General features: G+C 30.6%; 2 long non-coding RNA genes across 2 annotated transcripts; both read left to right on the forward strand.

Moving 5' to 3' along the window:
- The first annotated feature begins 625 nt into the window (after positions 1-625).
- LOC111382834 lies at positions 626-1,639 on the forward strand. Its single transcript, XR_002700622.1, has 2 exons — positions 626-753; positions 1,392-1,639. It is a non-coding gene; the product is annotated as an uncharacterized LOC111382834 (long non-coding RNA).
- A 3,281-nt stretch (positions 1,640-4,920) lies between these two features.
- Positions 4,921-7,410, forward strand: LOC111382843. The gene is made up of 2 exons (XR_002700625.1): positions 4,921-5,256; positions 7,138-7,410. It is a non-coding gene; the product is annotated as an uncharacterized LOC111382843 (long non-coding RNA).
- The last annotated feature ends 252 nt before the right edge of the window (positions 7,411-7,662 follow it).

Here is a 7,662-nt window from a genome sequence, read left to right on the forward strand (position 1 = left end):
GGCAAGGTCGGTTCTAAGATTTTGGGGGTCTTAGACCAATTTTAAATATGAGATCTTATATATATGTAAAAATACATGTAAAATAAATTAATAATTTTTTTGGGACCCTCACTGAAGTGAGGCCTTAGACGATCGCTTATCCGCCTACAGTCAGGGCCGGCACTGTCTATAGGTTATATAATGCTTTTGCTTATGTGAATGAAACTCCATAAATAAAGCATACCAAACCATTAAACTGAAGGATGAACTTAAATGGATAACAAAATCGTGTGCATCCTAACTAGACAACCGCAGAATGCTAGGTGTTTATACCTTGAATATCCATCATCAGATGATCGAGATCGTGCCTGTCCCACCCCTCATTTTTTTAGTCAAAGTCAAAGTCAATAAGGACTTAAGTTGAACAAATAAATTCATGGGAACTTGTATAAACAAGTGGTACTTGTTGAGGCTAATTTGTGAGTATAAGAACAAAATGGTGAGTTTTAAATTAAATGGAAACATAAGGGTTTAATTGCAAACTATGGCAAAGTTGAGGGCTTAATTATTGATAATTTCATTTTGTCCAATTGTTAAATGGAAGTAAGACCCATTTTCTTTCATTTCCTTGGGAGAAACCGAGAAGAATCGAGGAACATGGAAGGAAAAAAAATATGAAGCAAAAAGAGAAGAAGAAAAGGAAAAGGAAAAGAAGAAGTGGGTTTTCAATTCTTGGGTGCTCCATTTCTACAATTTCTCATTTGATTTTGAGAGGTAAGTGTAAGTATATTGAGTTAAGTTTGCTTTTAGGGTTTATGGAAATTTTGGTTATATTCAAAGTTAGCTAGAATTAGAGGTTATTGACATTTGTTTGGGGGTAGTAAACATGAATATGTTAAAGTAATATGTATTGAAAGATTGGTGTTGAAAAAATAAAAGAAAGAAAAGAAAAGGAGGGAAACTTTGAAAATGGGTTTATGAAATAGATGTTTATTCTTTGATTTTCTTTGGATTATATGATGTTAAACACTTAGATTATGGAAATGGGGTTGATTTCTCCATTTTTAAGCAATAATTATAAGCAATTTTTGGACAAATCCTACATAGGTGCTGCTTTTGAAATCCAGCCCCGAAAAGTGCTAGTTTTGTCAATATTTTTGGTGACAGAATTTAATATATAGACATTGGTACTAGTTTTCAATATTTTGGAGTTATAGTGCTAGTTTTGTCAATCATCTAATTTTCTTGGATTTCTAGTATTGAAACCAAATTAAATGTTAAATATTTGGAGTTTTGGTGTTAAAATAATTTATATAAAGGAGTATATGTTGTTAGTGACCTTAATTAGGATTACGAGGTTGAAAATAAAATATATAGTGTTCCCATTGGTTAATTAATATTTCAAATGACAGGAAAATACTCAAGGCATCTTTGTAAGGGAATATGATTTACTAGAGCGAATGCGTAATATCATACTTGATAATTGAAGTTGAAGCGGTGACGAGAAGATTGAAACCATGGTCGACTATTACTTGGTGTGTGGATAAAACTTAATTTTTAGAAACAAGTATTCATTAAATTTTGAAGTTACTTATTTTATAAAGTTAAGTTGATAGCATGATTTTCAGAATAAAATTGATTTTATAATAGTTATTTTTAATATTTGATTCAGTTCAGTTATATCATTTTAGTAGCATGTTCTATTCGTATTGCTTGTTTCAGTATAGTTAAAGTTATTTCTAAAAACCACCAAGAAGTATCCAGGTGATTTTACCCCAGTCTGCACTGGTGTGAATGTGTTTTCACAGTGTATGACTAGTTATGGTAATTTTACCCGCTCTGTACTATTGTGAATGTGTTTCCATAGTGTATGACCAGATTATCAGAGGTCTTTGAGACCCACTCTCGTACACACATAGGTTTTGGATCGTGTACTAGGGTGATTAGCCTTCGGGGCAACTTTGTGTACGTATGACCAGATTATCAAATATCATATTTGAATAACTTTGCATTATACATCGAGATTACTCTGTACATGAGTAAGGCTATTCATTGGGTACCTTTTTAGTGTAATTTTTCAGTATTTCTACAGTTTATCAGTTTTCAGATTATAGAATTCAATTAATTCAATTTGCAGAATAAAGCTTTCAACTTATAGTATTGAGTATCAGCAATATTTCATAAATTATCATGAATGTCAGATTATTTATGTCATTATACTTTAAAGTTGCTTATCTAAAATTAAGAACAAAAAATTTTATGATGAAATTACGTTTAGTTTTAAAAGTGTTACCAGATTTCAGAATTTCTCAAAGTTTTGATGGAGCAAGTATTTTCAGAATATATGCATAAAAGAAAAATATATTTATTTGTAAATTATCCACTCACTGAGTTTTAAGCTCATATATAAATTTTCACCTTTTTCTTTATCATAGAGAAAGCAGATAATTTGAGCACCTTTGAAGCCTGTCGAACCACCGAATTGAGTCACGCGTCATAGGTTGTATGACATCCTTCATCAGATTATACATTATGTGTTCTTTTGGGATACATGTAGCTTAAATCAGAACCGTTCATTATGAGCTCATTAGATATTTGGTATCTTTAGTATATTTGAGGATTGTTGATTGTAAAGCAAGTAAATATTGATTTCTCAGCATTTTATTTGAATAGTTTGTGTTTTGAGGGATTGGCGTACCCTGATTTATATTATAGGTATTGATTTGAGGAAAACTGGTTATCGTTCAGGTGGTTCTAGTTCGTATTTCAGGAGAAACTCTGTCAAAATTCAGTTAAAAATATTTTTCAATCAAGCAAGTCAAAGTTACCTTGGTAGTGGGTCTAGCATTTAGCTGGTATCTACCATCGGCGCATGACACGTGTCGAGTCCATTAAGGTGATTTGGGACAGGTCGTGTCAATTGGTATCAAAGCTAGGTTCAATGGTTGTTAAGCTCGAGTAATTTACGGATTTTTTTCTCAAAATAGCATGTCATTGAGATTGTTAGTCGTGGCGTGGTGGTAGAACTCACAAGCTCCAATGTGCTATTTGCAACTCATATTGGCCATAATAACGAGGATATGGCAGCTAAGAAAATAAGAAGGAACTTTATTGATTTGAGCATAATAAGTATGAGGAAATTATTGAGAATTATCCAATTGTAATGAGAGTTGTTAGAGTCGTCATTTTGGCGCTATGTTATATTTTCTCTAATATGTCAATAATTGCGCTATATGTCCAGCGGGCAATTAAGTAAAGAGTATAATTTTTCTTAGTAATGAGATTTATTGGGTTATGAGTTTCTTTTATGACTATTAGAGGAAATGTCTTGCAGATGCCTTGGATGATAAGTATTGTCTAATGTTGATATATGTATAGTTGGTGGCATTACGAGGTAAAATCGTGATAGTTTTGTAAATCTAAATGATTGTGGTATTATGAGAATTATTGTAGGAATTTGTAATCATATTTAGTATATGGTGGAAGATGCATGTATTAGAAAATCAACATGTGGAGATATGTTAAGAAATTTTGTTCATGACAGAAATAATGAGACCATATGGAATGTCAATTCATGATGAAAATGGTGTTATTAAATATGTTTTACCTAGCGATTTTGAGTAAATTAATGTGACTATGGTTTTTCCCTTGGTTGATTCAGGAACAATCAAGTATCAACTACTATTGAAGGAAATATTAAGGGTTTAATTACTCAATTTGGGTGTATGAAAGTAAGTTATGATGAATGAAAAATGGGAGAAAATATTTCTTACAGATTCAGAAATAACTAGTATGTAAGTATATCAGTTGCAAGAATTTAATTGTTGACAATGTCATAAGTTGTTGGGTTGGTATAGTGGTGTATGTAACCTAGTACTCAATAAGAGTGCAATAGTGAACAGTATTAGTTTGGAATTAGAGTTTTAAGGATTTCGTAGGTTATCTATCTATATACATTCGAAGGAATGGAGAACACAGTTACCTAAGTATTGAATTATATGTGAGATTATATGAAACATTTTTTTCATAAAGGTATAGGAAAATCTCTAGTTATAATTTACAAGATAAATAAAGGAAGTGATATTATGTGTAATTGATCATAATCATAGTGAAATCTTAATTATCTTGGGAATCTAAACGATAATTAGCATCATCGAAGATTGTAGTGATTTGCAGCCACTTATATGGGAGGATGATAAAAATTACGGTGACCTATATCTATATATATGATAAAATCTCATGAAGGATAAATGATGACATTATACAGAATATTGATCAGTAGAGAATAATGTGTTATTATATATGTTATGCATTGAGAAAATTGACATTCATCTAGCTCCGATGATTTTGATTAATTATGGGTTACATGATTATAAGAGATGTGAGAAAGATATGGATAGACTTCACAAAGACTACTTATTGCAGAATAAATTGTTTGTGCATTTATGTAAATTTTACCCAATTGTGGAATGGTATCCTTTGGTTACATATCTTAATTTAAGGCCCTTATTTAATATACAAAGAGGCTTATGCGATGGTAATAAGTCAATGTTCTCTTTATGGAATAAGATTGTAGATCATTGATTAAATGATATTATTGTCTCTTCATAGAAAGAAAGCACCAAATTATGTGGGTTTGGAAATATATGGAGTTTTACTATCACATTACATTCTGAGGAAATAATTGTTTTTTTATATAAAGCTGATGAGGGTTTGATATATGATAATGGATTATTTTAGAGATAAGAAAGTGTTTTGTAGTAAACTTATAAATTATGGATTGTACTATGGATTGTTGTAGAGGCATGATTAAAACACGAATTAGAGTTGGTTATATTGGAGATTGAATTTAGGAATTTTGGTGTTATCACATTGCTAGAAACATCAATACTTACTAAAGTCAAAGTCAATAAGGACTTAAGTTGAACAAATAAATTCATGGGAACTTGTATAAACAAGTGGTACTTGTTGAGGCTAATTTGTGAGTATAAGAACAAATTGGTAAGTTTTAAATTAAATGGAAACATAAGGGTTTAATTGCAAACTATGGCAAAGTTGAGGGCTTAATTATTGATAATTTCATTTTGTCCAATTGTTAAATGGAAGTAAGACCCATTTTCTTTCATTTCCTTGGGAGAAACTGAGAAGAATCGAGGAACATGAAGGAAAAAAAAATGAAGAAAAAAGAGAAGAAGAAAAGGAAGAGGAAAAGAAGAAGAAATGAGTTTTCAATTCTTGGGTGCTCCATTTCTACAATTTCTCATTTGATTTTGAGAGGTAAGTGTAAGTATATTGAGTTAAGTTTTCTTTTAGGGTTTATGGAAATTTTGGTTATATTCGAAGTTAGCTAGAATTAGAGATTATTGACATTTATTTGGGATAGTAAACATGAATATGTTAAAGAAATATGTATTGAAAGATTGGTGTTGAAAAAATAAAAGAAAGAAAAGAAAAGGAGGGAAACTTTGAAAATGGGTTTATGAAATAGATGTTTATTCTTTGATTTTCTTTGGATTATATGATGTTAAACACTTAGATTATGGAAATGGGGTTGATTTCTCCATTTTTAAGCAATAATTATAAGCAATTTTTGGACAAATCCTACATAGGTGCTGCTTTTGAAATCCAGCCCCGAAAAGTGCTAGTTTTGTCAATATTTTTGGTGACAGAATTTAATATATAGACATTGGTACTAGTTTTCAATATTTTGGAGTTATAGTGCTAGTTTTGTCAATCATCTAATTTTCTTGGATTTCTAGTATTGAAACCAAATTAAATGTTAAATATTTGGAGTTTTGGTGTTAAAATAATTTATATAAAGGAGTATATGTTGTTAGTGACCTTAATTAGGATTACGAGGTTGAAAATAAAATATATCGTGTTCTCATTGGTAAATTAATATTTCAAATGGTAGGAAAATACTCAAGGCATCTTTGTAAGGGAATATGATTTACTAGAACGAATGCGTAACATCATACTTGATAATTGAAGTTGAAGCGGTGACGAGAAGATTGAAACCATGGTCGACTATTACTTGGTGTGTGGATAAAACTTAATTTTTAGAAACAAGTATTCATTAAATTTTGAAGTTACTTATTTTATAAAGTTAAGTTGATAGCATGATTTTCAGAATAAAATTGATTTTATAATTAGTTCTTTTTAATGTTTGATTCAGTTCAATTAAATCATTTTAGTAGTATGTTCTATTCGTATTACATGTTTCAATATAGTTAAAGTTATTTCTAAAAACCACCAAGAAGTATCCAGGTAATTTTACCCCAGTCTGCCAAGTATTCATTAAATTTTGAAGTTACTTATTTTATAAAGTTAAGTTGATAGCATGATTTTCAGAATAAAATTGATTTTATAATTAGTTCTTTTTAATGTTTGATTCAGTTCAATTAAATCATTTTAGTAGTATGTTCTATTCGTATTACATGTTTCAATATAGTTAAAGTTATTTCTAAAAACCACCAAGAAGTATCCAGGTAATTTTACCCCAGTCTGCATTGGTGTGAATGTATTTTCATAGTGTATGACTAGTTATGGTGATTTTACCCGCTATGCACTATTGTGAATGTGTTTCCATAGTGTATGACCAAATTATCAGAGGTCTTTGGGACCCACTCTCGTACACACATAGGCTTTGGACCGTGTACTAGGGTAATTAGCCTTTGGGACAGCTTTCCGTACGTATGACCAGACTATCAAATATCAGATTTGAATGAATTTGCATTATACATCGAGATTACTCTGTACATGAGTAAGGCTATTCATTGAGTACCTTTTTGGTGTGATTTTTCAGTATTTCTACAATTTATCAATTTTCAGATTATAGAATTCAATTAATTCAGTATGCAGAATAAAGCTTTCAACTTATAGTATTGAGTAGCAGCAATATTTCATAAATTATCATGAATGTCAGATTATTTATGTCATTATACTTTAAAGTTGCTTATCTAAAATTAAGAACAAAGAATTTTATAATGAAATTACGTTAAGTTTTTAAAAGTGTTACTAGATTTCAGAATTTCTCAAGGTTTTGATGGAGCAAGAATTTTCAGAATATATGCATAAAAGAAAAATATGTTTATTTGTAAATTATCCACTCATTGAGCTTTAAGCTCATAAATATATTTTCACCTTTTTCTTTATCAGACAGAAAGCATATGATTTGAGCACTTTTGAAGCCTGTCGAACCACCGAATTGAGCCACGCATCATAGGTTGTATACATCCTTTATCAGATTATACATTAGATGTTCTTTTGGGATGCATGTAGCTTAAATCAGAAAGGTTCATTATGAGCTCATTAGGTATTTGGTATTTTTATTATATTTGAGGATTGTTGGTTGTAAAGCAAGTAAATATTGATTTTCCAGCATTTTATTTGAATAGTTTGTATTTTGAGGGACTGGCATACCCTGATTTATATTATAGGTATTGATTTGAGGAAAATTGGTTATTGTTCAGGTGGTTTTAGTTCGTATTTCAGGAGAAAATCTGTCAACATTCTGTTAAAAATATTTTTCAGTCAAGCAAGTCAAAGTTGTCTTGGTGGTGGGTTAGGTATTTAGTTGGTATCTATCATCAGCGCATGACACGTGTCAAGTCCATTAAGGTGATTTGGGACGGATCGTGTCAGTGCCCATGTCGTGGTCCTTGATCTCATTGATCCACCCTG

The sequence above is a fragment of the Olea europaea genome, chromosome 3 (assembly GCF_002742605.1).
Source record: "Olea europaea var. sylvestris chromosome 3, O_europaea_v1, whole genome shotgun sequence".
NCBI classification, from domain to species: Eukaryota; Viridiplantae; Streptophyta; class Magnoliopsida; order Lamiales; family Oleaceae; genus Olea; species Olea europaea.